This window comes from Geospiza fortis, unplaced genomic scaffold (assembly GCF_000277835.1).
Source record: "Geospiza fortis unplaced genomic scaffold, GeoFor_1.0 scaffold100, whole genome shotgun sequence".
Lineage (NCBI taxonomy): Eukaryota > Metazoa > Chordata > Aves > Passeriformes > Thraupidae > Geospiza > Geospiza fortis.
The window spans coordinates 5,077,184-5,087,190 of record NW_005054350.1 but is presented as its reverse complement, the minus strand read 5'-3'; positions in this window follow the sequence as shown (position 1 = coordinate 5,087,190).

Sequence of the window (10,007 nt, the reverse complement as noted above, 5' to 3'; positions counted from 1 at the left end):
GGAGGGGCGTGGCCTCGGGAGGCTCCGCCCATTTTCCCTCGGGTCGCTGCTCGCCCTGCCTCTCCTTTGCCTTCCCTGCGTTCCTTCCCTCTCTCCTTTCTTTCCTTGCTTCTTTCCTTCTCTTGCTTTCCTCTCCCCCTCCGTTCCCCGCCCGGGCGGGTGTCCGGCCCCTGTGCGATACTTACGGGCCCTGTTGTCCCTCCTGCCCTTACGGGCACCTTGTGCGCCCTGTTTCCGTAGGCGTTTGCTCCCTTTGGGTCGTGCGGGTTCGCTGCAGCTCAGTCTGCGCTCTGGGTTGCCTCTTTGCAAGGTCGTTTTTAGCTGTTTTTTTGGGGTTTTTTTTGAGGGAGGGAGAGGTCAGGGATTTATATTCTTCTACCTTCACCTAGAGGTCTCACCTTAAAACCCAGAAAAATTTACTGTTGTTGTAATTTTTCTGCATCTAGTGTGATTAGCAGGTTCTAAGGATGTCGTGTTTCCTACCTGATAATAATGTTGTTTAGAAAGTGTGTGTTCGTGTTCATCATAGAATCACAGAATAGTTTGGAAGGGGCCTGAGAGACCATCTACTTCCAGCCCTTCTGCCATGAGCAGGGACACCTTTCACTAGACCAGGTTGCTCAGATCCCCATCCCAGATGGCCTTGAACACTTCCAAGGATATGTTAGTGGGTGATGTATGAGTAAATACATCTTGTTTTTAAGTGCTAACAGATGTTCAAACCAGTGAGAAAGATAATGCCAGCAATCCACACCAAAAGTATCTGTTCATGAGAATGGTGTGGTTTGGATTTACCCCACCCCAGTGTCCCTGAGATTCATGACAATTGTTGATAGAAAATAATAATTTAAAAAAACCAGGCTAAGGCCTTTTTGCCAGTTGCATAAACCAGGGTGATTTGTGCAAATCCCTGGTTTCAGCACAGGAAAACAGCCCTAACTGTGCCCTTAAACAGGTTTCTGATCTGGAAACAGCTCGAAGTACTTACCATGAGTGGTCTGCACTGCCATAACTCACCCTTTCAGGGGTGGTGTTAAGGCTTTGTTGGCTATGACACAGGATGGTAATGGATGTAAATTTATTAATGAGCTTACAGGGAAATGGCAGAGGGATCCCTTAGATTTGGGTTTTGATGTTGCTTGAGGTGTTGCATACAGCTGGTGGTGGATGGTGCTGTGCTTCAGTTCATTTCAGCTCAGTCTGGGAATAATCCATACAGTCAGTGTGACAAGCTCTTGGGAGGCTCTTTTCTACAGAGAAATAAACAAGAAATAAACAGGAATTTTAAAAAGCCCTTCCAAACTGTTGTAGTTTTGAGCATTTAGTACTTCTAAGAGTGTGAAATTTATTAACCCTTTTGCTGTAATGTTCTAGCTAACTACAAGAATAGAATGTCTATTTTGTTGAAGTAGGGAACTGTACATTCCTCGTCCTACCGATCTCATTTCTAGGTTGGAGAAAATAAATTTACTTTAGTCTTCCCACATCTGAAATGGAACATGGGAATAGCTGCCTTCAAATCTTAATACTCCATGTGCAACTTCTGCATTGTTCTGTCTTAGTTCAGGTGTATTCAGGGGTAGGAGGGCATATTTTGTACTTTGGTTTGGTGGGGCTTTTCCCCAAAGTAAGGATTTCACAGTGAAATCACTGGTGTGATTGTAGTTATGTGGGGAAGAAAGTTCTTTTTCTGTAGGGCAGATTATTTCCATTTCTATATGTGCATGTCTACACTGGAATATATTGTCCTGGAATAGCAATAACTGTGTTCCTGCTTCAGAGCTGCACGGCTCAGTTCTGCAGATGTCCTTAAAGCAAAGCTGATATGCACAAGCCCTGCACTGAACTCTTTAGGGTTCTCATCTGCACTGCACCCTTCAGGCACTCCTCCCAGTGAGTTTTAGCTGTATTTTCTTGCAGAAAAGGTTTGCATATTTCCTGAGTAAACACTGCTGTTTCTTATGGGCAGTTCTTAGACTAATATGGAAGATGCTGCTGTTCAGCAATAAATATCACCAAATGCTAATTCACTTTCCTTGGATAAAGCTTGGTGTCATGTAGCTAGCCTCAAAATGCCAGAATATAGTATGATATTTACCTTCAGTTTATATCAGTATAGTGTAGCATAATCTACCAAGTTTGTCTCTGAGCTAATGTATCTGGTTATGTTGAATCAGTGAATGTTTCGCTACCCTTACAACTAGTCATGGTTTGCTATGTGCATGGTTTGCTATCATCAACTCCTTCTGCTGTTCCCCAGAGCCTTGTGGATGGTGGTTTTCAAATTATTGCTCAAAAAAAAAAAAGTATATCAAATGAGCCCACAGTTGGGCTAGAAATAGGAGGTTTTACTTAGGCTGCATCCCCAGAGGTGGTGGTGTTGAGGGGTGACTGCTGTCCAGATAAGGTTTACATCTTCTGCTTGCCGTGGCCAAAGCCAGAAGGGTAAGGATGCAGGCTGAGTTTAGAAAAAGGAAGGGTGTGACTCCATTCCTGTCCATGCTTAGCCTTCTCCTCCCAACCATCCCTCACCTTTTGGGCTTGACATCAGGCATTACAAACTCGGTGGAGGTATAGTAGAGTGAAACAGACTTTGATGGTGGCAGCAACAGCAGGTCTGCAAAGCTGAATAGCAGCAGGGATCCTGTGCTCCCTGCTTCCAGTTTTTCTTTAGGCTGCAGTAAAAACTGGGGAACGACAGCTTACTTGGGGCAGCTGCTGGGAAGTGGGGGATTTATAGGGTATTATCCAAGTAAGGAGTGTTGATCCAGTACATTGGCTCACGCAGTAAGTTGCCTCAAATATGTCCAAGGAGTTTCTAGTTTATTCTGTCCTGTTACTAGCAGATAATGTACTAGGAAAACATTTATTTAGGTTTCATCAGTAAAGTGTTGTGACAATTTTGAACTAGTAGGGAAGAATTTGTGAAAAAGATAAATAGGAAGTGCAGTGGCTTCAGTGGATAATAAGAAGGTAAAAACAACATTTAATACCTGAACAAAGTATGTCTGACCAGAAATATTTGGAATGTGTAACTATGTCCTTAGTGTTTTTTATTATTGGCTGTGCATTAAAAAAGCACAGAAAGCATCTCTTTTTCTTATCTAATGGTGAATTCTATGTATACATCAACGACTGAGATCTGCAAATTCAAAGCCTTGAGATCACAGCATTTAGAGCAATCAGTTCACTACCTACAAGCAGTATTTCCTTTGATAACTAATTAAGGTGTTTTTAAATAGAAAACACGATTTGGTATTTTTTTCCTTGTCTAGTTCCTGTGATACTCAGTAAACAAAAGTACAGATAATGAAGATGTCCTAGTTTCTTCCAGAAGAAGCTTGGTGTAGGATCCTGACTAAGAAATAGCAGCTAATTATTTACTAAACACATAATTTTATAATAATAAAGAAAAAGTGCTTGCCAGATGCTAAAACAGTAATAATATAAATCAGTACGTACAGCAAATTGTTAATGTGTGTCAATAGTAATGTGATATTTAGCCAAGCTTAAAAAAATATTTATGGAGAAAATGTTGTATTTTAAATAAGCAAATTTAGTATTGTTTTTTACAGAAATAGGAAATAGTGCAGAATAAAATGATGCAACTATTCTGATATAATACTAATAATTGAAGAATGTGATGTAAGTCACTTCATCTATCCTGGTGCGCCCTTAATTGTTAATAGCTTGCTGTCTGTCCATTTGTTGTAAGTGCTAGGGAGGTAGGCAGAAATACAGACCTTATGCAATCAATGCAAAGAGAAAATTTCTTTAAAAGAAGGATGATAATCCTTGGTGGTACACATTAATTTATGATATGACCTTGTCTGTGATCCCTGCCTTGCCTGATGCAGGCTCTGTGTTCCCTGGAGGAAGCAGGGAACGGTTAATGATTGGTGCCAGCTTCAGCGTGACAGGAGTGCAGCGCTGGGGCAGACCCTGTGTGCAGGTGCACAGATGCCCCATTTTGCCTGCTGGGGGCTATACTTCTTCATAGGGATAGGCCCACCCTTCAGTGCAGTGGAAGGGTCATCTTCCCAAACAGTAGGAGCACATTCCTCATATCCACTCTGCCATCTTTATTCTCTTTCTCACCCACATGGAGCAGAGCTTTTTTAGACTGGCTATTCTGGTCTCTGGAGGCACGCAGGGAGAGCAAGGGATGAGTGATGGCTGTTTGCATGAGGTGGGAAGGGACAGATGGTTGCTGGAGAGGAATAAAGAGGAGTGAGTGCTGGGTGGTAAGGTTTGACATTCCAAATCAGAATGCAAGTTTGAACCAAACTGAAATTTATTTTAAGGAGAATAAATTTAGTTTCGTGTTCGTTGTTTTGTACATTTCTTAGCAGTGACTAATTCTTGAGTCAATTCCAGTAGTTATGTATAGATAAAATGTATTTTTATACATTTTTGTCCTCTCTGGTATGAAAATTTCACAGGTTTCTGGTGTCTAGGTGAAGGCAGCCCATGAAGTTTTCCTCCTGTTTCACAATTCAGTAGGATCTCTGGGCTTTTTCTGTCACTAAAGGACAAGACATCTGGCAGAAAGGAGCTCTTGGAACTGATCACAGAACTCTACTACCAGAGCTCGAAGAATGACTTTTGAAAACACAATATATGATGATAATTCTTAACTTGACAGTATGGAAAAAGATATCACAGTGGCAAAAATTGCAGCTTCTCTTTCTCATAAAAAAAAAAGTAAGAAAATTTCAAGGGTATTGCTTCTCTTTAAAATCATATCTAACTTCTAAAATAGAACTTACACCTCTGAGCTTGAAGCTGTAATTTAATGTTTATCCTCTAATGGCTTTTGTGAGGTTTAACATTTATCTTACTTTGGTGGTGAAGCTTGTTGCTACTTTAACATTTCTAGCCTGCCCTGTTGTGTTTTGTAAATACAAGGATCAACAGTCAGGTGCAGAATTTTTCTGGATGTTGCCATGAAAATAAATTTTCAGTGAGTTTTATTAGCATGAATTAAATTGAGTGCTGAATGTAAATTCTAGTGCTCAACATGCCAGCAATTAAACTCTCTCATTACATGGTAGTAGTGGTTTTCTGCCATGAATATTATGGAAGTTCATAATTCTCTGGTATTGTTTTCCTATATCCAGTATACTGCTTTCACATACTTAATACTGAGTGTGTTAATGTAGTGTATAATTACTGGTAAAAGGTAATTAAGTTGACAGATATTTTACTATATTTGTACTGCTCCAGTAGATTTTAATATTGTGAACCAAATGCTGTATATAAAAGTGTAATGCTAAACTGTAAAGAACCCAAAATACCTTTTGTTTTTTAACTGGATTCAAAGAAAAGAGTAATTTCCTTTTCTGCATTTCAGTTGTGGTGGCTTCAAAGGAGATACCATTCCTTTAAGATAGCCTAAAGAGCTTTTTGTATTCTGTGGGATATTTTTAATTGATTGAATGGACTAAAACCTTGGGGGTAAAAATACCAAGTGATTGAACTGATTTCTCCAGAAACCCCTTGGATTATTTCAGTCCAGTGGTTTTAGCTTTTCTTGTCCTTTAGGTGTTTTAATCTTGACAAATTCTCCAAGTTTTCTACATGCTGGCCACTTGTTAATTCTAGATGCAGAGATCTTTCACAGGTCATGCTTCTAAAGTTTTCATTCTGAAATTTGGGGTTGCAGTTCTCCAAAATTCATGCAGTTTGCACCACTTGGGAGCAGATGCCTTTTAAGCAGTCAGGTTTTGAAACATTGTTGGAGGAAACAAATTTCAGCTTTCCAGCTGAAAGAGGAAGTGATGAACCTGTGGAGTTCTTTGCTGCTATATATTAGTATATTAGTGTGACTGATATACTAGGGTGTATATTTAAATGCATGTTCCTTCACAAAGATAAATAAGAACTATTTTTCTGGCAGTGGCTTTCAAAATGTACTTTTGAATATGCCAGAACCTGTATACGACCCCACAAAGCACGGGAGAAGGCACATTAGTTTTACATATGTCATTCATTTTGTGTGCTGCAATTTTATGATATTTTATTTGGTCTATGATCAAATTTCTTTGCAGTTTTCTTTGGGCTTCTTTCGGTTGCTTGTTTTTGATAAATCCCTTAGTAAGTAAGGGTTTAATGTTACTTCAGTCAAACTTCAAACACATCTAAAAGATACACAATCGTGTAAAAGAATTTTGCAGTTAGTGTGTTATCATTAGAACAGTCAGTTGTTGGTGGGTATTTTGACAGGTAGGTTTATTACATTTGGTGGGTTTTAGTACTTATGTGCAAGGATTTCACCACTCTTAAAATTGCCTTAGACTGATGGAGGCAGTTTATCTTCTTTAGAGGGAGGGATAGGACAAAGGCCATCTTTGGTCTTCTGTGTATTCAGGCTTCCATTAAACTATCTGCTCTAATTTTAATTAAAGCAGCATGACTTATGTTTAGACAAGGCAACACAACAGATTTGGAAAGGCAATCAGAATTTCTTTGGTCCTGTGCTATCAAATACCAAACCTTTCCTCCATCCTTGAAGCATACAGTATTTTTAATGTTGTATGTTATTCATTTAATTTTTATTGTATTTGGCAAGTAGGTTGAAAACATCAATCAGTGCATTTCTTAAGGTATGGGGGGGGTTTGGTGATATTCTCAAGATGTAGGATTGCTGAAAATTGCTGCAGTAGATGCTACAGACTGAGCTAAATGAAGCCTGTTTTAGAAAGTATATGTGGATTTAATTTTAAATTCTAAGGATATTTATACATTTTTCTAGAAGGCAGGTGTTTCATGTAAGCTTTCTTCTAAGGCTGGCTAGGTAAATTAGCATAGAAGACAAGGCAAATAGTGTGAACTTGTGGGTCCTGCTGCTGTCCCAGTAATTGGCATTTTAATGGATGACAGATTCCTGCTTTCTCTGCAGAGACCAACAGCTGCCCCATGGTGGGTGGTGCCACACCTTGCCTTCCATGTATTTCTGAATGCTTTCTGTGTTCACATGCGTGACATTTTGCAACATCTCAGCCCTGGAGGTGGTGATGTTAATCATAATTAATAATCTGCTGAGCTTGTAAATATTTACATTGACTTTCCCTTTGGGTATTGAGTGAATCTGGGGCAGACATGGAAAGCAGAACTTGTAAACCCCATCTCTTCATATGGTACTGAAAAAAATAACTAAAAATTCAGAAATTTGCTGAAAGGCTAAATCCTTCATGTGGTGTTGATGAAGAATTGTCACTGGCATTAATGGGAATATGTCTGGGAAGAAGAGATGGTATAGCCCTACTCTTGTACGGAAACTTTACATACCATGCTATTTTTTTTTTTTTTTTAATATATCACATGAATTTGAAAGACATTGACATCTCTTCCCTGCAGGTTCCTGCTGCAGACATAACATGGATCAGCAAAACAATTATTTTGTTGGCTTGCCTCAAAACAGATCTCAAAATAAAACAAGCTACATCAGAAAAAACCTTTTGGTGGGTAGAACTGCATCTACAATAAGGCTGTGCTAAAAACTGCTGTGCTGGGAGCACAGAAATGTTACGTGTCAGTCCATTATTGTTAAGTTGGGAAAACGTTTGCGTGCAGCCCAGTCTGTGCTTGATTCTACTCAAATTGGACTTAATAAGGCAACCAGTGAAGGCTGATTTTCAGGTCAATAGGCACTGATGTTAGCTTGATAATAAACAAGACTTTTAAGCCAAAAGCAAAGGTGATAGACATAGATTTCAAATAAACACTAAGAATAATCAGCTGATAGAAATAGTTATTAAATAATCACTAAAAATAAATAGTGTTTCTGGATCAAAGTCTTCTTTTCCTTTCTGCTGTTATGGTAGAATGGGTTTTATCTCAACCACCGTAGTTCCATTTAATATTCACTAGAAGCTGAACATGTTTTGCCATTGTTGCACTGGAACATGCAGGGTTTTAAACATGAAAAGAATCATACATGGAAATTGATCATCTGTGTCCTGTATCACACTATGAAGAGATCCAAGCAAAGCTGTTCTTTACTTCCTCTTCTGCTACAGAGTTGTCAGTTCAAGTGACACCCTGTAATTGATAGATCTTTTCATCTTTGCTCAATAGATGGTGGCAAAAATGCAATGTAAAGCATAAGAAAGTTAATTTTCACGGTTCAAGCCCTAAAGGTTTGTGTGTCATTAATATACTTTCAGAAATTGCTTCTTTCTGAGTATGATAAGGCCATGGAATTGAATATTCTTTGCCTTTGGTAAAGATTGTTTGTACTGCCCTCCCAGTTAAGGGATTATGAAGTGACTTCTGCAAAGTTAATGCTGTTTGAAAATTCTGTGAATAAAATAATGATCACAATTCACCCAATTCAGTGAAGAAGCATGGTGATTCTAATTGATTTTTTTTCTATATCCAGTCTGAAAGATGATATTTGAATACTGGATTAAAAAGCCACGCTGTCTGGACTCAGCATGCAGTTCTGTGTGCAGCACCCGTGCTCTGCCATTCCATCTACGTGTTAAGCAGATTTATGGAGTGTGGCAAGGCTCTCTGTGGCACTGTGTGTTTGGGGGTGGCAGCAGGTAGCTCTTGAAGGGCAAACCAGCAGCCACACCAGTGCAGTGGCGTTGGCAGAGGGGCACACACCAGTCCTGGTTTCGCTGTAGTTGGCACGGGTACGAAAGGTGATGGTGCAGCAGCAGCAGTGGCACCTGCCTGCACATGTCAGCTGAGTGTGCCTCCCAAGAGCTCCACAGAGCTTGAACTCCACTGCTGGCACGAGCCTCACAGTGCCTTACTGCATCTCCACTGCTGCTCTGGAATTTGCCAGGTGAATTACTTCTGTTACAGAAGGGCCAGTGCTTTATAGTGTGCATTTCTGGTGTCTGGGCATTCCCAGATTTGTTGCCACTGTTAAATCCAAAGCAAAGAGTCTTTGGTAATTGCTGTTTACCCTTGCCAGTCTAGTATTTTAGCATGTGTTAGCTAAGACACTCTTAAAAAATCCCCACAAAACACAAAAATAGATTTTTTTATAGGCTTTGTTGTTTTTTGCTGGGTGTTGGAACTGAGTGTGTAGAGCTCTGGCCTCTCTGGAAAACTAGGTTCTGTTCTGTGTTGTTTGATCTGTCACGGGTAGTTTGCAGATGCTTTTGAAAGAACAGCAGCAGTGCTTAAAACTCCTGTAAAATATTTTATGCCAAATCAATTGGTTTTTCATCTGCTTCATTTTGCATTTTTTACTCTGAATAGCACTTGCTTTTTTAACATCATTTGTAGTACATTCAGCTCAACCAGTCTTGGGTTTAGGATGTTTGCTTTTTTCCCCTGACTCCACTAAATTGACAGCTGTTCTCAAGCTGGCTGCATTTAGGTACTGGAGTGTGACTGAGCAATGCTGTAGTTTAAATCTCTGATCAGGGGAATTTGTCATTAAATAGATCTGGCCCAGGAACTGATTAAAGTATAACAATTAGTATTAATTTGCAAAATCATAATCTCTGTACAACTTGCTGCAGACCTTTGGGGACTAGACTACTCTTTGAAGGGTTTGTTAGAAAATGTGAATTTGGATACAGTTGGATATAGCTCCAAGGGCAGACAAAACCCATGGTGATACTGTGTTTACAGTGATTGTCAAGAAAGTAAACTGCACGCCTTTTGTTGTATATTCTTCCTTCCTTTGTTAAGTAGTAAAAGTAAAATTTTCTTTTCTCTTGTTGGTACAAGTGGGAATTTGGAGAGGTGGACAAGAGAGAAGGGGCAGGGTTGTCACACCAGGAATAATTCTAAAGCCAGTCTAAGTAATAGTGGGTATTACATATGTTGCACAGTGTGGCGGTTTTCAGAAGTATAGGAGGGCTCAATGTGTTAGCAGGACAGTTGTAGTATTCAATTCAACACTCAGTAATTCAGCTCTTATCAAAAGCTACCATATTTTAATTTGGGCTGAAAAGTTTTGTATCAGAGGCTGTTACTTCAATTTTATTTTTTTTTTAAAGCACTAACTACATTCCTCAAACTGTTTCTGAGAATTCAGC